The sequence below is a fragment of the Drosophila albomicans genome, chromosome X (genome assembly GCF_009650485.2).
Source record: "Drosophila albomicans strain 15112-1751.03 chromosome X, ASM965048v2, whole genome shotgun sequence".
Lineage (NCBI taxonomy): Eukaryota > Metazoa > Arthropoda > Insecta > Diptera > Drosophilidae > Drosophila > Drosophila albomicans.
In genome coordinates, this window is record NC_047627.2 from 24,617,040 (window position 1) to 24,641,311 (window position 24,272).

The following is a 24,272-nucleotide window of genomic DNA, read 5'->3' on the forward strand; positions in this document are numbered from 1 at the left end:
GCTAAATTTTTCAAAAAATAAGATTTGGTATATTTTTAGTATGTTTGTAGTATATTAATTTGGTATATTTTAAAATTAATACCGAACTATTTCACTTTTATTTACTTTTTCGGCTATTTTAACAACTCTCATGTGTTTCTAGTTGTGTAAAACTCTAAATACTAAGTTGCAAAAAATTTGTTACAAAATTTGTTATCATAAAAACTATGGAAACTATGGCTTTGGTTGATGTTTTGGTATATTCTAATAGTTTAGCGATATACCAAGTATAGAGTTCGGTATATTTTTGTATTTGTTAATAATTAAAAGGAAAAGTAAATTAAACTATATCAAAATACCAAATGTAGCCTTCGGTATATTTTTGTATATTTTGGTATATTCATTTGGTATGTTTTGTTTTAGTTAAAAATGGGAAAATAGTATTGAATTATATTTTTGGTATATTAGTTTCACTCGTCTGTATAATTTTGTATTTTTTTGGTATACTCATTTGGTATTGTTTTATTTAAAATTACGAAAATAATACTAAATCGACATACAACATATTGCCTTCAGTATATTTTTGGTATATTCAATTGATATATTTTTTGTTTTTATTAAAAATGAGAGAGTAATGGTATATTTATATACCGAAATAGCCTTCAGCGTAGCTTTGTATTTTTGGTATATAAATTTGGTACATTCTGTTTTTACTCTTGTCTGTAGATTTTTCTTTTCTTTATTATATAAAACATGTTTTCTAGGTATGATTAAATTGAACTTGTAACTAAAATGCCACTTCAAAATTACAATTATTATTATTCGAATTAGTTTTTAAGTGTAGTATACGTACTACAGTCAGAAAAAATGTCAGATTAACATCAATGCATATCAAAGAACCCAAAACTATGACGAATTAATGACAATTTTTTCTTCTTATTATATTAATTGCTACATATTAGGTTAAGAAATTGAACAATCTTAAGATTAAAAAAATATCTTATTAAATTTTTTTCTTTTCAAACTTTACTCATATTTATTTGATCTTCTCTTAACTCGATATAAATAACACTTTTCATGTGATTTTCTTAAGAAACCTTTGCCAGAGCAAAAAAGTATAGCATACTTTTTAGGGTTGCATTTGACAGTCTCGCAAATTGTGCTCAGTGTAAGAAGCTGGTGTGCTGTCACTTTCCCTTGGGCTGTTCCAAAAGCGTGGAATGAGCAAGGAGGTGGAGGAGGGGGAGGAGTAGGGGGAGGGGGAGAGAGGATGTGCTCAGTCTCCCCTAAAAACGCGCTTAAAAACAAAAGCGAGCGAGCATTAAATTTAACGCGACAAACTTGTCCCATTTCAATGCTGTTCTCGTTGTTGTTGTTGCTGTTTCTGTTGCTTGTTATTGTGCATGTTATTGTAGTTGTTGTTGTTGTTGTTGTTGTCTTGCGACAAATTTCAGTTAGCTCATCCATCCGATGCGTCGTCATCGCTGGAAACGCCCGCCGGCTGTCAGGCAGCTGGTAACGTCAAAAGTGCAACTCAAAACTTCAAAACGAGTCACGTTGCCTCCATGCCACGCCCCCAGCTCCCCGCCACACAATTCCCTTTTAGGCCACCCCCCTGAGGAGGGAAGGGGGGGGGGCATCTTTTAGCCCATTTCTGTTAGCTGCATGCGCTAAAATTAAGATTTATGAAGGCTGTAAAAAACAACAGCGACAGCGACAGTGAAGGAAAGAAGAGCAAGGAGGCAAGGCAGTGTTGGAAGATGGCGCAAAGTTAGAGAAGCACAATGAGGAAGGGGAAAGGGGAAGGTAGAGGGGGGGGAGAACAGCGCAATGAATGCGCCAAAAAATTTAACGCCCAAATGATTACAAATGAGTTGAGCAGCAGCAGAACAATGTTGTCGCCCCTCACAGCAGCAGCAACAGCAACAGCAAATTTCTCTCTCCTCCCCCCCTCCGCTTTCCCCCTCTCTTTGAACTCCCATCTCTTTTTGGAGTGACGGACAGCCGTTGCGTCCTTCCAAATTGTGTCATTGCAAATCAAATCAACGGACGTGACGTCATCGCAGCAATTTGCATTGTATTGCCAAAAGTTTTGCATGGCCAAAGTAAGTGAGCAAAAAGCACAAAGAGTGAACAGAAGTGGAAAGAGAAGGTGGTGGAGAAAGAGGCTGCAAGAGAAAATAGAATGAAATGGCGGCCAATGCGAGTTGAATGTATTTTTGTTCTTTTTGTTTAATGCCGCATAAATATGAGGCATAAATCAGAAACAAGCAGCAAATTAGAGAAGTAAAACAGAACAGAGCAGCATTAAACAATAACAACAACAACAACGAGCTGTAATCAACTCAGTGATTATCACGAAAAAAAAAGCCAGTCAAGTATAAATGTTGATATGCAAAGCACTCAACAATAAATTTGTTACACTTTTAAGCACTACATTAATCTGTAAATCATTTCAATTTGCCACACATTGCTTTGCTCTAAAGCTTAGCAGTTAATGTTGATAATATTTATTGTTTTTATATTCTTTTTTTTCGTTTCATTTAGTTTTAACAAATTCAACCAGTTTGTCTTATTTCCCAAGTTAATTTTCGGATCGATCACTCACAACTGTTGCTTTAATACTTTCTTTTGATTCTTGCTTATTTTAAGTGTTGTGTAGCACCCAATGATTATTAAGTTAAGTGTTAATTAGTGTTGTATAAAGTGATATTTAAGTTAACTGTTAATATGTCCTGTATAAAGTTTTAGGACTACCCAATTGAGTTTTATTAGCAGACAATATACAAGTTTTCTTCCAGTCCCGTCTTGTGTAGACACAAGATGCGAAAAGACTTTATCACTTCGTTTTGCCGTATATGCGGAACTGATTATCTACAAGACTCGTCGAGTATAAATTCTGCCAAAGGGAAATTTAAATTTCCCTCGGCTGCGCTGGCAGAATTTGTACTCGACGTTTCTTGTAGAAAATATGCGGTGCAGCTCTTGCCGAAAATCTGTGCTTAGATTCTAGTGCGTAGTTCGGAATATGCAAAATAAAAATACGCTCAAAAATATATGCAGTAAATAAAATGTTTATTATACTTGAAATTAAATTTATTAAAACTAATACAATGAGTACTTAAATTTATATATAATATTATCTAAACAGTTTTACTTATAACTAAATAATATAATAGCTAAAAGAAAAAATTAATTTATTTCGCCGTTTTCAATATTCTTCGCCCTGAACAATGCCTTGTAGTTTCTATTTTTATCATCCAACGTAGCTCTTTCGTGGTCCTCAAAACTGTAAATATAAATACAAATACAAATATATTTTTTAATTTAAATCAGATTAGAATAGTAGTTTAATAATATTAACAACTTACCTCTTATTGTTTTATAAAAGACGCGCAGGAAAAAATCAACTTTCTTGTACAACACTCACAAAACAAATGACAAATGATACACAAAATTGCACATGTTCGAGAAAAGTAGGCGTTAGGGAAATTACGCGTTGCGCTAAGAGGGCGCGTACACCAGACTCAATGCAAGAAGCATTCTACAAGACGATTCATCTAACGATCTACAGAAAATTCTTGCAGTCTCGGTCTTGGCATGACACGAAACACAATTGGGTAACGGATAATAAAAGATGTAACTATACAAGATATAATATATATAAAATGAGTTATTGTCATTTAGTGCTTAATGATAACTATGGTCAAGTGTTGTTTAATGAAAAATTATTATCGCATGCTGAAATAGGGAACGCTACAATATTAAATTTTAATATAGAAATTTAATTATATATGTATTAACAAAATATCACTTACTTAATAATGAAAATATCGTTATTATCTGCAAATTAAGTGTTGAGCAGTGCTTAATGATAACTTAGGTCCAGTGTTGAATATATCATTTAAATGTAGAATGTTTGTAATATGCTAATAAAATATCAATTGAATTATTTTCATTATCTGTGTTGAATAAGAGATATAGAGATAACTTAGTACAAGTGTTGCATAATGTACAAATAATATGGATAATAAAGTAGGCAAAGTTACAATATTTAATTTTTGTATAGAATGTAATAGCATTAACATTATTAATATATTATAAAAAATCACTTAAACTATTTTCATTAACATCTGATAATTTAATGTTGAACAGTGCTTATAATACAGTGTTGTATATTGCACAAAGATACACGAACAATAAAACAAGACGCTACAATATGTAATTAAGATATATAATGTACATAAAATACAAATTAAATCATTTTCATCATTATTCACAAGTTAAGTGTTGAGTAGTGATTAATTGTAACATAGTTCAAGTGCTGTATAATGTAAGAAAATAACAAATAATAGAGACAACTCTAGATTATCTAAAGTTTATATCATTCTCATTAGTGTCTGTGACTTAAGTGTTGAATAGTGCGTTACGATAACTTAGTTCAAGTGTTGTAAGATGACTTAATAGATTAATGCATAATAAGAGAAGCAACGCTTCCATATATAATAGTATTAATATTAATAATATGTTAATAAAATATAAATAGATTCTTGTTCATGATATGTGAATTAAGTGTTCTGTAGTGTTGTATAATATTCAAGTGTTGTCTAATGCATAAAGATAATCAAATAAATATAGAATCAATATCGATTGATATGTTATTAAAATATAAATTGAATCATTTTCATTATTATCTGCGACTCATTTGAAAATCCTTTAAACAAACTCATGTTTAGCTTTGCACATAAACTGACAGCTTATCAAATAATTACATTCATAGCTCTGGCGGTGTGAGAATTTAATTAATAAAGCATTTCAACTCTTACTCCCTCACCTTTAATCTTTTGTCCAATCTCTTTGTCTTCAACTCTCCGAATATTTACAACTAAAATGCACTAATTTTAACGCATTAAATTTGAGTGCAAAAAAAAAGAGAAACGTAACAACAACAAAAAACTACAACAACACAAAATGTAATTGAAGTTTATCTCTGGAAATAATCCAGTGAGAGCTAATCACCTCTGTTTATGTTTTTTGTTGTTCTTTTGCAAACATGTTATTTGCGTTAGTCGCATAATTAATTTGCTAAAACTGTAAATTCGCGACTTGAATTAAATCTGAAATTTATATATATACAGTGGGGAGCAAAATTGAGTACATGTTTGCATATTTCACATTTCGGAGCGAATTATAAAGAAAACAGTAAGGCAAATGGAAAAAAAGTTTATTCTTATTATTCAATATATAATTGACTATACATTAACGAGAAAAGATCAACGAAGAGGTGCACAAAGAAGAAAAGAAAACTTTAAAACAAAAACAACTCGTATGTACTCATTTATGCACCTTTGACATTTTAAACTTCTTATCTGCAAAAGAATTAAAAATTGACCGTTAATTGTCATTCTTTTGCTTTTGCTTTGTTTCTTAGACTTATTGTAATTATGATTTAAAGTGTAGACGTGGTTACATTGGAAGTTAAGAGCATTTTTTTATTAATTTTTCAAAATTATGCGTAAATTGAGTCAGGACGTTGAGAATTCGATAATAGGTCTTACCGAGAAAGGATGTTCGTCCCGGATAATATCCAGTAAATTCGGAATAAGTCAGTCGGTGGTCATACGCATCCAAAAAAGACGCAAAGTTTCGGTTGAATCCCCTCTTAGAGGCCGTCCTCGACTCATAACCGATGCGGATGCTCGTCATATCATGGCTAATATGAGAAAGGACAAGTTCTTAACGCCTAAGGGGGCTTCTTTAGAGATAAATAAAGATGTAAGTCGATGGACAGCTCGAAGAGCACTTCAAAAAATTGGATATGTTGCAGCAGTAAAAAAAAAATAAACATACGTTGTCGGAGAAAAATGTGAAGGCACGTTTAAGTTTTGCCAGACAGCACCGAAATTGGTCTATAGATAACTGGAAGCGGGTAACTTGGTCAGATGAACCGAAGTTTAATAGATTCCAATCAGATGGTAAACAATATTGCTGGCGCCGGCCCGGTGAAACAATTCAACGACACCACGTTAAGCAGACTGTAAAGCATGGTGGAGGCAATATAATGGTTTGGAGCTGTTTCAACTGGTGGAACATTGGACCAATGCACAAAACAGAAGGGATTATGAACAAAGAGCAATATCTAAGTATTTTGAGGAACCATCTTCCCGAATATATTGATCGCACTGCTTACAACGAAGCTAAAATCGTGTTTCAGCAGCATGGAGACCCGAAGCACACTGCAAAAGTCGTCCAGAAATGGCTAATGGACCAAAATTTTCAGTTGATGCAGTGGCCGGCTCAAAGCTCTGACCTAAACCCAATCGAAAATTTGTGGTCAGTAGTCAAAAGACGATAGTCAAAAGACGATCAAACCTCGCAAATTTATGGGAAAGGGTGCTTGAGGAGTGGCGCCGTATACCCAAAGAAATTTTGGAAAACCTTGTGCAGAGTATGCCAGAACGTATTGAAAGCGTCATAAAAAATAAAGGTTTATGGACGAAATATTAATTTTGTACTAAAAATTCCATTTAACGATCTTGTTTGCAGATAAGAAGTTTAAAATGTCAAAGGTGCATAAATGAGTACAAACGAGTTGTTTTTGTTTTAAAGTTTTCTTTTCTTCTTTGTGCACCTATTCGTTCATCTTTTCTCGTTAATGTATAGTCAATTATATATTGAATAATAAGAATAAACTTTTTTTCCATTTACCTTACTGTTTTCTTTAACATTCGCTCCGAAATGTGAAATATGCAAACATGTACTCAATTTTGCTCCCCACTGTATATATATATATTTTTTTTGTCCGTCTCCATTACTATTTATATACAACTCTCTAAAGAGAGAAAGAGAGAGTGAGAGGGATAGATATGTTTTTACATGCTGTCATCCCTCGCGGTTTTTTCTATGATTTTTAAATGTGCTCCCGCAATTAATTAAGTTCGCTTGTAAACTGAGTGCGAACATTTTACCCCAGATTAAAACTGCATTTATAATGCGCTCATAAAAACCCATAGAATCTAATGAATATTGTCGCGCAATGCGTTGCACACAATCAGATACCCTGTAAATGGATAAATTCCAAATGTGTTTATTAAATGTTTGAACTAGTTTGAATGACTAAGAAATATTACAAAACAAATATTGAAATTATTTTAAAGAGCTTTAAATATGCATTTCAAATTTCTAATTATATGTAAAGTTCAATTCTGACATACTTTAAAATACCCTTTCCTTCATTGATTCATTTTACATATATAGATGATGAAATATACTATAAAAAGAATGAGGAAAAGTAAGATCATAGATCTAAAAATTGTAGCGAAGAAAGTGGTTAGAAATTGGAAAGTAAAGTTAGTAAACTTGTCAAATTCTGCTGCACTTTAAAATACTCTTTATATAGACAAATGTGTTACAAAAAGAATTAGAAAAAGTACGATCATGGATCTAAAAAGCATTGTAAAGAAAAACATTAAAACTTGTCAAATTCTGCTGCACATTACAATACTTTTTTTATGACTGATTCAATTCATTAATGGATTCAATTTATATAGAGAAAAATCCTATAAACAGAATGAGGAAAAGTAAGATCATGGATGTAAAAAGTTTGGCAAAGAAGAAGGTAAAAACGTGTCAAATTCTGCTACACATAAAAATACTTTTTTATGACTGAAACATTCATTCATTGATGCAATTTATAAAGATGAAATATCCTATAAAAAGAACAGGAATATGATCAAGGATCTAAAAAGTGTTAAAACTTGGAAAGTAAATTTATGAAAAATCGAAAACTGTTCTTCAACATTTTCGTTTTAAAATTAATCAATGCAAATTGCTGAAGAAGAAGATGGACAAAAATAAATCAAGAACTGAAACAACAAAGAGCAAAAGAGGAAAAGATGAGTGAAGCAAAATGGAGAAGTTGAACAAGAGAAGTGAAGCTGCAATACTTGTTTGTATACACATGAGAGCAACTGGTCAAGTTGTCAGCACATGGACATGGATGACAGAGACACAAGTGGGCGTGGCATGCACAAAAGTTACTTAAAATGCATTTGGCTCTATGTTGAGAGCTGAGGGAGAGAAAGGAGTTGACTAGGAGGTGACTCCATTCGAGGTTGGGGGAATGGCAACAAAAAGCTTGACTGCAGTCAGCGCAGGTAAATTTAATTATGGCATACTACAACAAGCAATAGAATGAGATAGCTGAAAAGCCAAGGAGAGTGGGAGAGAGAGGAAACCAGGAGTGTGGCGACAGAGACAGAGAAAGGAGTAGGTGAAGAGGTAGCCTGAAAAGTTTTAGAAAATATGGCACAAGCGTTTACGTATTTTTTCCCATTCTCTTTTTGTCCTTTGCTTTTTGTATTTGCATACTCTGTAAAATGAGAAATAAAAGAGGAAGTATAAAGTGATAATAATTTGAATAATAATAATAATAATAATAATAATAATAATAATAATAATAATAATAATAATAATAATAATAATAATAATAATAATAATAATAATAATAATAATAATAATAATAATAATAATAATAATAATAATAATAATAATAATAATAATAATAATAATAATAATAATAATAATAATAATAATAATAATAATAATAATAATAATAATAATAATAATAATAATAATAATAATAATAATAATAATAATAATAATAATAATAATAATAATTTGTATATACCTTTTTATTCTGAAATGTATTCATAATACATAAATATTGCTATATGAAATTATGTTCAACAATCTTAAATAACATTTCTACAAATTTAAAGTTGAGCACTTCAGTTCATTTTTGTTTTAAATACTCTTCCAAACCAATATTTAAAATAAATCTAAAATATATTTATGTTGACATTTTATTTTATATATTTCATAAATTTTTTGTGAATTATTTCATTACCTTTATTCTAACCTTTATTTCTTACCTTTTAACAGGTAACTTGAGGTCAAACCTTTGCATGTTTTATGCAACCTTTACTGTTTTTTCCTTTTGATCTTTCTTGTCGTTATTTTCCTTTTTTTTTGCTATGTTTCGCTGCTGTTTTTTAGTAATAGTTGTTGTTGTTGTTTTGTTGCCATTTTGCTTGTTATCTAATTTTTGCTTTTTGCTTACTTTTACTTTGTTTTGAACGCCCAGCTCAGCAGCAACTTGACTCACATTCTATGTCCTCTTCACCGTTCACCGTCCTTACACTGTGTCCTTTGCGTTGTTGGAGCGCTTTAAGCGGCTCTCTGCTCGCTGCTCTCTGCTCGCCGTTGCTCTCTGTAATTTTTCAAGCATCAATTAAACAGCAAAAAGCATTGGCCAACAGCTTGCAACTTCAAGGCGCCAAAGGACTATGGCGCGAGTGAATTACCAAAGCGCATTCTATACAAAGTGGTTGAGAGAGTTGGGAGAGCAGATTGGGCTAAATGATACTGTCACACGCAGCTGTCCCACAGAGGACAGCGAATGACAGCCAACCGTTCTAATTACGGTAGTTCAAGCTATCAAAAGTCTTTTTTTTTGGCGTGGCGAAGCGGTGAAGGGGGCCCCATCAAAATTGGTTCACTTTGTGATCAACGAACCCAAAAAGTCTGTGACTTGCACTGTCAGCGAGTCAAAGTTGTTAACACAACAAGTGCATTTGAGCGAGTGGCGAGTAACGAGTAACGAGTGGCGTCTGTTCGACTTAATTAAATGTCAATACTCAAATTGAGATAGGCAATTGAAATTTTCACATTAAGCTAAGAACGATTTCAAGCAATAATTAGTGAGTTGTCGATAAGCAAGCTTATACAAGTATTCACTGGGAGTGCATCATTAGCAGCAAGAACTTCATCGTTTAACGAATGAATGATCAAATGCAACGATTGCAAGCTTAAATTCGAATTGTTTACTCACTTAAGTAGCGAGTTGTAAATAAAGGGCACTCCTTGTGTGCATTAGAGCGTGTTGAAGGATAATGAGTATAGCATGAGTAACGAGCAATTCACACTCGTTGCATTCTCCTTTCATACGTATCAAGTCTCTTAACTATTAATGACCTAGGGAATCTAATCAGAAGGAACTCGCTACTATGAGCTAGCGAGTACGAGGCATATAAAAGATTAATAAGTACTGAATTGAACATTTTCTACTCTTTCTAAGTAGTCTAGCGAGTATAAATATAATAATAATAAATAACAAAAAATGGTAAACGACAACAATTTGTTACTTTTTACACATAGAGGGAGAACTCGTTATATTTTGGTATGCATAAGTAACGAATTGTTGCTGTAATTGCATATTTCATTACTTAGCAAATTTTCCACTCGTTGTTTTATCGCGAGTATAAGCTGCGAGTATTTTAATCGTTCAAATAAAGTGCATCGTATCAGCGATACTTTTAGTTTGGACTGTGATTAACTCTGTTGATAAGTAAGTTGCCTACTCGTTGCATTATAACAAGTATAAGTAACGAAACTTTCAAATGCTATTTAACCAGAAGTCTGGCTGTAGCGAGTACGAAGATAACGAGAAGAAAATGCCGTTTCAAGCATTATTTTAAGTATACTTAAATAAACATTTTCTACTCGTTGTAAGCATTCGAACGAGTGCCAGAATAACATTTGAATAAGCTGTGCAGCTAATTAAAATATATGTAGTATTAAACTTACTATCTGGTCTGCATTTGCTGAAATTCGTTTCTCTCAAATAACCGAAATAATACTCAACACAAGTCTAATTGCAGATGGCTGGCAAAAGGAAAAGTGATAAGAAAATGTAAGGAGCTTCAATATTGTTGTAACCACAAGCAATTGATGGCCATTACACACATATTTATGTAGGTTAATAGGCAATGGAGCAGGGCATGAAAACAACACAACGAAACACACACAGAAGCACACCTTTTGCTACCTTTGAATATTTGGTATTGTGCATTCGACTGTAATGATCGCTGTTGGTCCCATTAAATTGCCATTACAATGCATCTAAAATGTGGTTTTCTGTTTTGTGGTAAATGGAGGCGGAGAGGAGATGGGAGTCGGGAGTGGGGGGAAGGAGACACGCCCACATTTCATGCATTACTTGTGGGGTGGCCTCGCATGCAAATGACATTCGAAATTACCCCTAATGAAGCCGAAAGTCCGCTCTCAAAAAACTTGAAACATTATGAATACTATTACCTAGAACAGCAAAAGAAGACACGAAGAGATAGAAAGAGAGAGAGAGAGATATATAGATAGAAAGAAAGAGATAGAGAGCGAGATAGTTTGTGTGTGTGGAGAAAACATCTTAAAATATTCGCTTACGCTTTTTATACCCGCTACCCATAGGGTAGAAGGGTATTATAAGCTTGTGCCTCCAGGAAATGTATGCAGCAGGCAGAAGGAAGCATCTCCGATGCTTTATATACATATATTCTTGATCAGCCGAGACGATATAGCCAAGTCTGTCTGTCTGTCTGTCCGTCTGTATGAACACCTACATCTCATATACTATAAAAGATAGAGCTATAACTTTTTCTTCAAAAGCACTTGTTATGTTTTGGCACATATCAAATTGGCTTCAAATTTTTTCGACGCACACTTTCGCCCTCACAAATCGACAAAAATCGAATAACAAGCGCAGTTTTAAAGCTTCGAATTTTGGTACATAGTATAATAACTATAGCATTTATGATTCCTGAAAATTGGGTTGCGTTCAGATAGAAAACGTGGAAGATATTAAGGAAATTCCTTTGTATGGATAAAACATTTACTTACTACGCGTTGTAGTTGCTCAGGTTGACAATCTGGTATATTATGCACGCTATGGTATATTTTGTGTGCACTATCATATCAATATACCAAATATAGTATTTTGCACTCTGCGGTATATTTTGAATGCATTATTACATCAATATACCAAATATAGCCTTTGGTACATTTTTATTATTTTTGCCGTATATTATTTTGGTATATTGCAAAATAAACCAATTAACAGTCTTTGGTGTGTTTTTTTAGTATTTTGTGGTACACTAATTTGGTATATTCTACAAATATTACATCATTTTGTATATTTGTAGTAATTTTGCGGTATATTTGTTTGATATTTTGATATATTATCACCTGCAAAATATATCAAATATATCGGTTGATATATTTTGTAGTTATGTTAATTTGGTATATTATGAAAATAATACCTCACAATTTTGGTTTTATTCATAATGGATAGCGAGTATCTCACAGTCGAGCACACTCGACTGTAGTTTTCATACTTGTTTGTTGTTGTCGGTAATGTTAATGACTTTGCTGTTTGGCGGAAGACACAATTTAAGCAACAGCACAGCGCTGATGACACATTCGAGTTTTGCCACGCCCCCTCAACTAGCAGAATCTTCTACACAAAGCAAAAAAAAAAGAAGAAAAAAAAACAATGATCGCAAACTTTAAACATATTTCACGCATAGTCAATGAGGGCGCAACACACACACACACAAATAGCAAATAAAATACTATAAAATAAAAACGAAATACTTTAAAAATATGCCATAAAAATACCAAAAAAAATAAAAGAATGATGGGAAAATACTAAATAAATCTTGGCACAGCAGGGCTGCTGGCTGGCTGTCTCTTCTGTCTGTTCTGTTCTGGCTGCCTGACTACCACCCGTTGGCCAGGACGCGGTTTGCCAGCTAACTTATTGCATTTTGCAGTTTTAACATGATAATAACCCCGACGGTGACCTGCAGCAAACTCACCCACACACACACACCCACACACATACATGTGCCACACCTCCTCCTTTTGGGTAGCAGTTTACGCCTTTGCCATTGCCTTTAATGCAAATGCTTCGCAGTTGTTTCTGTTTCTTTGTGTTTGCCACGACCAAAAAAGAAAAGTACAGCGAAAAAAAAACGACACAAATTTCACATTTTGCATACCCTGCAAGTGAACGGTTTCCAAGGGTAGATTAGCTTCTGACTACAATCAACTTGTTAATTAAGGGAACAGATCAGAACGTCTTTTGATGGGTATAAATTTCATTTTACCAAAAAAAAAGTTTTGCAATTTTATTCCAAATTTATGATAAAAATAAATATTTTCTAAATCTGGAAAATCAGGAGAATGTTTGTTTTTTAAATTATTATATTATATACAGGAAAGTTGCCATTTATTTTTATCAGTACTTAAGATAAAAATGAATATTTTAAAACTCAAAATTCTTGTATAATATTTTTTTTAGAAGTAGGTAGAAAGGAATTAGAACTAACTAACAGGCAGAAGGAGACATCTCCGACCATATAAAGTATATATATTCTTGATCAGTAGTAGGATTAAGTTATTTATATGCTTTTTTGAATTTTTTCAATTTTAAACGCACAGGTCGCTAGCACTGCTATTTCAAAGTTTACAGCGGTATATAGTATATTCTTAGTCTTACTTGTTTTGGCCGATAATCTGGTATATTTTGTACTTTACAGTATATTTTGAATGGAGCACTTTAGTATAATATCAAATACATATGTATAACAAATATAGCCTTCGGTATATTTTCAGTATTTTTGTGTTATATTTATATGGTGCATTTTAAATTAAATGCTGCACTGTATAATATAAAAACTTAAGTCCTTGGTATATTCTTAGTATATTATTTTGGTATATTTTATATTTAATACAGCACTGTCTAATATAACAAATATATGCTTTGATATATTTTCAGTATTTTTGAAGTATATTAGTTTGATATATTTTAAATTGAATACCGCAATGTTTTGCTTTTAATCACAATGGGTAGCGTTTATCTAAGAGCTGACTGTAGCTTTCTTACTTATTTCACATAATTTCACTGATTTACAGGGTAGCAAAAAGTCGACTATCTTGCCATCAATTTGATAACAATTTATGTGTGGCGCAACTGTGGCAACTTAGGCAACGCGCTGCCGAACGAAACCCACGCGGTCCTGCGGCATTTTTCATTTTCTGTTGCCCGCTTTACTTTTTTTGCTTTTCTTTGCTTCCTATTCCAGGGAGAGGGTTAAGGTAGAGGAAGGGTTAGGGATCGGGATTGGGGGCTGCAGTATGATATACGATATGGGCTAATGCAGCCAGTCAGCCAGCCAGCCTGTGTTTTTTTTTTTTTTTGCAGCAGCGAGTTAGATGCGCCAAGCAAAGCACTTTCACTACATAAAGCAAAACAACAAAAAAAAAACAGAGGGGATGAGGAAGAAGGGGGTGGGAAGGGAATGATGAAGTGTGTGTGCGGTCTTCAAAAGCTTTTGGGCCGCAGCACAAATTAATGTCAATATTGATATTGGCCATAACATTTGGGCCCGTTAAGCGCTAACGAGTTGCCAGGTGCCCGCCATCAAAACTGTCCAAAAATTCAATGCTTTGGTCAACTTCTCTTCTCCCCTGTCTCTCTCTTTCTCTCTATCTGTCTGTCTGTCTACACTTCCCCTTTCCCTTTTCCCATTTCACCTTTCGCCCGCTTGATGTGTCGCTCGTGTTTAGTTTTCCGGTTTTGCGGCTTTCGCGGTTTCCGTTTCGCGCTTCCATTTGCATGTTTTCCATGTTTTTCGCCTCTCTGCCCATTTGATGTTTAGTTCGTTTCATAAAATATTTAACAATATTTATAGACACAATTAAATGCATTTAACGAATTTTAATTTAATAAATAAATTATGCAAGCATTTGACGGGGATTTTCTTTAAACCCGATCATAATTCAATTTCAATTGAATTGTCTCTAAAAACGTTTGTATTGTATGTGTTTTTACATTGGTTTGCGAACCTGCTTTGTATTGAAAAAAAGGGTATTATAGCTTCATAACTTGATATACCGTATATTCGGTATATTATGTGATATATTATATTTGACGGGGATTTTCTTTAAACCCGATCATAATTCAAATACTATGAGATTGTCTCTAAAAACGTTTTTATTTGTGTGTTTTTATATTGTTTTTAAAACCAGTTTTGCCTGGAATAGAAAAGGTATACCACATACAGCTTTTGGTATATTTATTTGGTATATTTGATGATTCATTTGGTTGTCTTTAAAAAAGTTTATATTTATGAGTTTTTACATTAGTTCTTAAAGCTGGAATATAAAAGGTATAATAACTCGATATACCATATACATCCTTTGGTATATTATGTGGTATATTTGTTGGGAATTTTACTTAAGCCCGATCATAATTCAAATTCTATTGAATTGTCTCTAAAAACTTATATAATACTAACCATTGTATAGAAGGGTATTATAACTGTATATAACATATACACACTTTGGTAAATTAATTTGGTATATTCGAAGAATGATACCGCATTAGGTAGTTGGTGGTCGACTGTAGCTTTCTTTCTTTCTTTATGTTCGCTCTTAAAAATATTTTATTCTAGCTGCACAAACTAAAATACAATTTTCCAAATATATTAATTTGCTTTTAATTTTAAATTAAATTTTGACATTTTAGTGCAAAGCAAAAGCTGTCCAAAATCAACTTTGAGCTGCAAAGCATCGCCTAATTTATCTGTATTTTTTTGTTATACAAAATACTTAAACTACTTTTGCTCCCAAAAAAAATATGTCTTCTAGTTGGCGTTGAAACTGTCAAAAAGCTGCTCCATCAGCTCGTTCAGATTTTTCTCATTCCATTTCGAAGTCTCGAAAAGGAAAGATCAAATTCATGTCTAAATTTTTACTTTTGACTTGGAAACAAAATCAAAAAATTTATTTCGGTTTTAATTTGTGATAATTTTTTGGATTATTTTTGTGTTCGTTAATTAATGTTCTTACTTCTGAAGGAACAATGCAAATAAGTTTGCAAACATTAAACAAGTTTCAAATGGTAAGAAAACAAAGACAAAATTTGTAAAAGGAATTACTTGATAACAGAAAACATGTTCCAGGAGCTGACATGAAAAGGAAAGATGAGAAAAAACCGTTTCGAATGCTGTATTCTTTTTCCTTTTCCTGACGAACATATTTTGTTGAAGACTTTCAAATGCTCTTGAGCCCATGAAGATATTTTTTGTAACGTTATTAATTCGCATTCGATTGCGAAGCACTCAAAATTTAAAGTCGTGCTATGTGCTTTCGCAAAGAAGACGCAAAAATATAATCATATACACAATCCCAGAACTTCCGGCTAAAAAAGGAAACGACACTACGCAAAGCTTGGATCGCTATCCAAGGAATTAGAAATGGATTAATTGAAAGTGCCACAAATAACACAAACTATATTTTTGATACAACTTATACGAGACATTCATCATCATTGCATCACTGCCTGCTGTTCAATCAGACTGCCTGCTATACTTTCCACACTTTCAACTTTCAACACAAGGAAATCTCATATAATATGAATCCCACTTGTTTTTACACCTTCTTTTGCATATGAAGTTCGCATCATTTTGTGGATTGTCCAGACTAATTACTACACACATATTTTGTAAAGCATTTCATGTGTTTAATATTTTGTGTCTTATATATTTTGTTATTTTCGATTTGCGTTCAATATATTTTGTACATTTGTTTGTTACCTCGATAATATGTTATTTTATTTTTAATATATTATTTTATATATATATGTCGTATAAACTACAATAATAAACCAGATTAAACTCACTTTTCATAAAATTAAAAACAATTTCGGCTTTTTTAGTGGAAGAAAAGAAAAAACTGCTATTCTAATGGTCAGCCCAAAAGTGGTGCACTTGGGTAAAAATATCAAAATTTCAGAAAAACTGATCAAAACTAACGGGGTTTTTGCTGTTTTCTTATCTTTATGCTTCATTTTACAAAAACAATGTGCTAGCGATCAACTAACAAAAAGGAATAACCAAAAAAAACGGTTACATAGTCTTTTCTCTGTCGCACTGCTATTTCAATGGTCACAGCTGTACATTTCGGAATATATAAGTATTTGATAAATATACATATTTAGTATACTGGTTATACCAAATATATCGTGTAGTATACTTTAGTATTTTTTCACACTCTACCTATAAAAGCAAAACAATGCAATATTGATCTTAAAGTATAAAAAATATACGTTTCAGTATATATAATTTGGCATTTGGTCGGTATACATAGTTGGTATATTGGATATACCAAATAAAACATATGGTACATTTTAGTATTTTTCGGTATATTTAAATAGTAATACATCACAGCCTGGTTTTTATTGAGAAGAGGTAGTGACTACTTATATAAGCAAGTAAAATGTTATTCGAAAGATATTCCAAATGTACATTTTAGTATATTGTATATATATATAATATATATAAAATATCAATATAAAAAACACATTTCAGTATATGTATATTTATATGTATATAATATAGCATTTTGTATATGAAAGAATTTGGTCGGCATACATTATTGGTAGATTGTATATACCAAATATAACATGCAGTATATTTTAATACTTTTGTACATTATTTACATATTATATACCAAATATACCTTTTTATATCACTTGGTATATTTAAGTTTTTGTTCGGTATATGTATTTGGTATATTTTAAAACCAAATTTAGTATATTTTAGTATTTTCCTACCCAATTCACTTACATAAGCAAATGCAGAATATAATATGTAATAAAACATATATAAAAATCAATTTAAGTATTGGGTTGTTATACTTATTTGGTATATTAGATGTACTGATATACAAAAAAATAAAAATAAAAATATATTGAACTGTTTAGTATTTCTTCGGTATATTTTAAAGAACAATACCGCCTTATGTGTTACTAAGCTAATTGTTGAATCTTATAAAGATTCGCAACTTCTTTTCTCCTTCAGTCAGTCAGGTGTGTGATAATTGATAACGATGACAAATGAACTTCAAAGCTGCCGCTCATGATAATGCTATGTTATGTTATTTGTGGCCAAAATTTGCTTGAAAAGAGAAAGAAGCTTGCCACTTGCCACTTGTCAATGCTGAGCTGTTTCAAATTCCCTGCGGTCTTTACTCAATTTGTGTAATTTGCACTACAGCAAAAGACAACAACAACGAGAACGAGAACGAGAAGAGCTGCAATAAGCCTTTACCATAAGATGACACAAAAAGCTGGGGCGAGAAAACTATTTTGGACCATTGTTGTTGCAGCTTCTTTGGCCATGCTTTTGTTAGTTAATTTTTGTGGCTGCCATGCGATGCGATGCGATGCTGTTGCAGCAATGTCAAGCGGCGTTTAGTGTTGTGTAATGCCTTGTGGCAGTGTTTGCTAATACCCGAAAAACTTACTTTAAAGTCTACCTTTCGCACATACTTGCACCGCTTTTGTCGGTTCGCTTTTGCAGCAGATACTTGCGGCTTACAACTCGCAACTCAACTCTCAACTATGCCAAAGATTGTGAATGAGCTGCAAACATTTTGTGAGTGTTTTTGCGCAAAAACACAAGTATACAAGTATTATATATACAAATAGCCGAAATACTTTTGAGCCAAATATTTTGCTGTTACTGCTGCTGCTGCTGAGGCGAAAAGTTTCTCATTTTCGGGGCGTACATGCGGCGTATACGCAACAATCCGTTCGCTTCTTTTGCACAGATCTACCAATTACCATCTGCCACAATTCGCCAAGGCCCAAAACAACAAGAAGATGGCGAAGGCAAACCTTGAAGTTAGCCATATATCTCTCACATGGTTTTCATGCCAGCCATCCAACCAACCAGCCAGCCAGCATCGACTTTGGCCACAAGTAATCTGGCCAAAATAGACAAGAAAATCCGTTAGCCGGCAGCATCAGTAACTCTTGCTGCAGCTGCTTCTCTGTCTATGTCTATATCTATGTCTATGTGTGTGTGTGTGTTAGCGTGTGTGTGTCTTGTAAGTAGCTGCAGTCATTCGTAGCTGCATTAACTGGGATTTGGCTACGCATACCCTGTAAGCAAGCGATGCACGTGAAAAGGTTGATTGACTTGCAACATGAATTTGCAACAATTATTTAATTATTCGGGTTGCTTTGCTGATTACAAAATAAAGCCAACAGAAAAATCAAAGTAAAATACACAACATCGATTTAATTTTCGATATGCGCTGGTCATCTAATCATAAGATCAAGTGGGAAGCATATTTAAAACTAAATGTGATCACGTTTCTTATGCTAATTATGATATTCATAATATGGGCACATTTAAAACAATAACATTATTTTAATAGTAATTCAAAATGTTTGTAAATTAACATTTCACATACAGCTGTGAACATTGAAATAGCAGTGCGACAGACAAAACTACATAAAGGTTTTTTTGCATATTCCTTTTTGTTAGTTGATTGCTTGCACATTGTTTTTGTTAAATTAAACATAGAGATAAGAAACAAGAAAAAGTCCCGTTAGATCGAGAGAAAAAATCCTTGAGCTTAGGAAGCAGGCAAAAACTTGTAATGAAGTTCACTGTCGCTTAAAATGTTCAACCAAGTTGGATTTCCAATGACATAAATTTAGAGGCCCGATGCAAAGTTAATCAATTTGCATCATATTTTTAAACGCGTAGGTCGTAAGCACTGCTATTTCAAAGTTTACAGCTGTATGTCTCACATTTATTTCAGATGCTTTGAAGGAAATCCCTTTTAAACGTAATTTTATATTAATTAAATTTTATGCACAATATTATATTTAAAATATTTTTCACATTTCTTCGACATTTATTTATTCAGAAATATTTTTTATAAGATACATTGATCATATGCAATGTTGCATTCATTAATTATTTTATACAATTTTGCATTAAGTATTAAGTATTTAAGTATTTAATCGGTATGTTGAATATACCAAGTATAAAATACGGTATTTCAGTGTTTTACGGTATATTTTCTGAATAATACCGCACTTTTCGATATTGTATTTATTTTCATATTTATTTAATATCTATTTTAAAAAATGATTTCCAACAAAAATTAGTTTATTATTATCATAAAACAATTTCGAAATGGTGAAGAATGTTGTAACAGAAGATTTCTTTTATACAGGATATCTATGAGCCAGGCAAAGACATTTAACTAATGCTTACTTGTTGGATTTAGATTTGGGCATTGCATTCAAATAAAATATCAAGTTGCCAAGTCGCGCTCGACGTCTCAGCTCTCAACGTAGTAGCTGCTGGCCGACTTTTGCAATTTCAATCTGCCCACAAAAATGCCAAATGTCAAATGTGTGTGCGACAGCAGAAGATAGAAAGAGGGTGAAGAGGGGAAATGGAGATGGGGAATAGGAAGCGACACAGTGAGTACAAGCTGCAAACAAATCCAGAGACAACAAACCGCATTGCGAACTTTGTCCAGGAGGCAGGCCATAAACTTTTGCGCACCCAGAAACTTGCAGCCTACAATCTATCCAATGCAAGTGCACTGAAAAAAAAGAGCAAAAACCCAAATCAGAGAGTTCAAGCCTAAGAAAGTTTCCTTTCCTTTCATAAGACAATTGATTTGTCAGTAAAATTACATTTTGTCAAAGTTTCAAATATCCAAAGCAATACCTAACGAATGAATGTTCAAATTCTCTCAGTGCAGTCTTATCGAATAAATAACCGTTGTCAACTTTTAATGGGTCAGTCTGTAAAATCGATTGAGTTCCATAACTGTAACTTACGTTATGACGTAAGTGCCACTGAGCATTCAATAACGTTACGTTGCCAAACTTTGTCGCTTGCCATCAAATTCAATTGGATTGTGGCAAAGTTTTTGATTTAATATTTTAAATTGAATTCACTCCACATAATAAACTAAAGTTATTACGTTACGTAAGTTTATGGAGTTGACCAAGATTGCTTCATGCATTTTTATGAATATATTGAAGAGAATTAAGCCAAAGCACTTACGTTATTGGAAGTATTTTATCAAATTAGGTAAACGGTAAATATAATAAAATAGAAAAAACCAAACTTTTACATTACGAAACGTAAGCGGAATATACGTTTTACTTTTACGTTGAAAGCAATTTGTATTTTAAACACATTTTAATTATGGTAAATATAAATTTGAAAGAAAAAAACAAATTTTCTAAATTTTACAGCATTACGTAACGTAAGAGGAATACACGTATTTCGTAAGCTAAAAGTAACTTTTATTTTGAAGACATTTCAATTATATTTCTCACTTGTGAAACTGTTTAAAGAACACAAAGTTTAATTGAACGAAAGCTGTCTGTGCTTATTTTCTTACGTAACGTAAGCTAACGTAACTCGTAGTTAAGCCTTACAGTTTACAGACACACATTGTAGACTTAAGCGCAGCATAATTCCCTCATCAATAGACAACCAAGTGGTAAAGTGTTTAAAATGAGCCGCTGTTGTAAGCCTCGGCCTTACGTAACGTAAGACTAATATACGTATCACGTAAGCTGAAAGAAATTCGATTTAAGACATATTTCAATTTTGTTTCTTGCTTGTGAAGCTCTTTGAAGCGCAATTCAACGAGAGCAGCTAAAGCTGTCTGTGCATATTTTATTACGTAACGTAAGCCAACGTAATACATAGTTAAGCCTTACAGTTTACACACACACACACACATTGTGGACTAAAGCGCAGCATAATTCCCTCATCAATAGACGGCCAAGTGGCGAAGTATTTAAAATGAGCCGCAGTCGTAAGCCTATTAAGTGACGCCACTTGGCCTTACGTAACGTAAGCCCGACGTAATGTGTGTGTGTGGGGTATTATTTGGAGTGCACATTTGGAAGATTCCATTAAGTTACCATTTGCATACTTAGTTTGGTCTTTGAGACGACAGTCACAAATGCCAAAAATAAATCCAGAAGCTATAACGTAATGTGCGTAAGTGTATTTACGACATCCGCATGTGTGTGTGTGTGTGTGGGTGTGTACATGTGTGCTTGAATTGCCGCACATATTTTATATGAAGGCACTTTGAAATTGGGAATGCATGCATTATTTTTTGCTAGAGCGCCCAGCAAATTTATGTGCGTCTATATGTCCGCCTCTCTACCCTCTACCCTTTGCCCTTTCTCTACAGGGGCTTTCCCACATCCCTACAGACAGTGTGCTTCCTATTCCAATTGCCAAGTCCTTTGCTTGTCTTCAGCTGATGCCGCGAACGCAGAGAAGCAGAAGCCCAAGAAACGCGAGAAGCCTTTTCGAATGTCATATGAATTTTTCGCGCTTGACTGTCACTGAGTGTGTGTGTGTGTGTGTGTGAGTGTATGTGAGCGTGTGTGTGTGTGTGTGAGTGTATGTGAGCGTGTGTGTGTGTATGTGTGAGACTGTGTTGTTATTGGTGCGCAATTTTCGTGCACTTGGAGCAGCTAACACAATTTGTGTGCGCGCTTGATCTTATGATAGCTTTCCTGCCTCTTTCAACCATTCCTTGAACATCGTGCCACCTTGCCACACACACACACGCACACACACATACACATACTCGTTGCCTGCCACTAACTACAAACTGACTGTCGCTATAATTTTCCAAAAGGATTTACAATGCTAAAATTACTTCCTAAGCCATTCGACCTTGTCGTCGTTACATCGCATCGCCGCCTTCCTTCAGCCTTCAGCCTTCCTAGCTACTACCTTATACTACCTCCTATTACCTCCCACTGTCTCCCATCTCATCGCTAAGCAAGGACGAGGCCAAGAACGAGAACGAGGAGCTCCTTCAGCTTCTTCGCGTATATGTCGCAACCTTTTCGTTTTATTTTTCACTTTTTTTCTCACAACTAAGCACAAATCCTCACAACGAACTGTTTACATCTATATCGAGGTGCCTGCTGTTGTCTGCTGTCTGCTAGGGATTGGGTTTGGTTTTTGAGGGTTCGGCTTTTGAGGTCGCTGGGGGAAGTAGAAGACGAGGCGCTGAGCTGAGACTGAATAGGCAACTGGCAATGGGCAGAGCAACTGAATTGTTTGTTCGCCTGCAAAATGCCATTGGCCTCATCTTTTCTCTCTGCATACCCTTTAAAAAATTATTTCAAAAGCTGATGACAGTATGACTAAAGGCAAATTTTGGTCATCGTTGAGTTGAAGTTCCTCAAAAAGAAGATATTCAAAATATTTGCATTTAATTGCAACAAAAAATGATCTTTGCCATTATTTTTGTCATTATTTTCACAGTTTATTATTAATGTTGAATAATTATATAAATTAATTCCATATATACACTACGAATATCTCAAAAATAGTGCAACAATCTGTATTGTGCGGTTATATGCATTGCATTTAACTTTAATCACATACAATTTTGTCTGCAATTATCTTAGATGTGCAATTAAATAAGAGAAATTATCAATACTAATAATGCTGATTTCATTGCAAATGAAGCAGCACAAAAAAATGTTGCAATTATGTGCATTAAAATCAAAATGATATTTGAATTATTTCTTACCATTGTTTTTACTGTTTATTATATATATTGCACTAATAATTGATACAACTTATCATCTGTTTGCATTTAATTGCAAAGAATTTCATTATATGGGCAGTTAATTGAGTTTTGCTTTGTGTTTGTCATTATTTTTATATTTTTTTTTTAGTATTAATGTTGAATAATTTTAGAAATTAATTGGACATATCACTACGAATACATCAAAAGTAATGCAGCAATCTGAAATATGCAGTTATATGCAATATATTTAAGTTAAATCACGTAAAATTGTTTATGTAATTATCTTGTATGTGCGCTTAAAAATAAATTAACTGCGAGTTGAGCAAAATGATGCAATAATCTACAATTTGCAGTTATATGCTAAGCACTTAAGTTAAATCTAAATTAATTTTGTATAAAATTAGCTTGGATGTATTCTTGATTATAAAGTAACTGCAAGTTGAGTAAAATAATTCAATAATCTACAATGCTCACTTACATGCAATGCATTTAAGTTAAATCGCATAGAAGTTTGTATGCAATTATCTTGGAAATGCTCTTAAATATAGGTTAACTGCATTAATCTGAAATATTAAGTTATATGATATGCATTTAAGTTAAATCTAAATTAATTTTGTATGCACTTACCTTGAATGTGTGCTTAAATATAAAGTAACTGCGAGTTGAGTAGAATAACGCAATAATCTACAATGCACACTTACAATGCAATGCATTTAAGTTAAATCTCATTGAATTTAATATGCAATTATCTTGGATGTGTCTTAAACAAAGGGTAACTGAAAGTTGAGCATCAATAAACGAAAACCGTTTTAGTTGAACATTTGCTCTTGGCCCTTTGCGTATTTTTGGCTTATTTATTTGTCTCTCTGTGTGTGTGTGTGTGTGTGTGTGTCTGATGTCATCCTTAGGCTGTTTTTTTGTGGGCCGCTGATCAACTGTGGATGAACGCCCACTCAGCGACATCTGCTGCCAGGCACCGCAGCCATTTTAGC

General features: G+C 33.3%; 1 long non-coding RNA gene across 1 annotated transcript; it reads left to right on the top strand.

Annotated features, from left to right (window-relative positions):
• The first annotated feature begins 15,582 nt into the window (after positions 1-15,582).
• Positions 15,583-16,318, top strand: LOC117570698 (uncharacterized). Its single transcript, XR_004572372.2, has 2 exons — positions 15,583-15,781; positions 15,843-16,318. It is a non-coding gene; the product is annotated as an uncharacterized LOC117570698 (long non-coding RNA).
• Positions 16,319-24,272: the final 7,954 nt, after the last annotated feature.